Below are 456 nucleotides of genomic sequence, written 5' to 3'. Positions count from 1 at the left end.
TTTTGTTTGTGTCTTTAACTGGAAGTGGAGGGAGGAGATGGCAGGGACAACGACAAAACATGCGCCTTATTCTCTCTGAAGTCGTCTGCTTTTTCACTCAAAGGCGAAGCTGTCCAAACGGGCTCTTTGTCATCTTTGGGCTGGGGGGAGGTTCGGTTCAGCTGAGCCGCTATGAGCAGAGGAGGCAGGGTAATTCTCTCTGGCTCACGAGAAGGGGGCAGCTCATGCAGAAAAAACAAGGGTTGTTGAATGCTTTTGTGTTCAACCAAATTACCCTCAGTCCTTGAGTCGCCTCCAGCTTCTCCTAAAATCATCCCAGGTGGCAAAGCACCCTCCAGTGTCCATCTGGGTGTTTATTCTCCGCTGGAGATGCACCGGGCTCCCCCCGGGCTCCTGCTGGGGGTGGCTGAGGGCACCTTCCCCTGCGAGACTTCCCCCGCGGAGGGACCGCGCTGG

Source organism: Larus michahellis, chromosome 13 (genome assembly GCF_964199755.1).
Source record: "Larus michahellis chromosome 13, bLarMic1.1, whole genome shotgun sequence".
Classification (NCBI taxonomy): domain Eukaryota; kingdom Metazoa; phylum Chordata; class Aves; order Charadriiformes; family Laridae; genus Larus; species Larus michahellis.
This window is presented reverse-complemented; position numbering follows the sequence as displayed.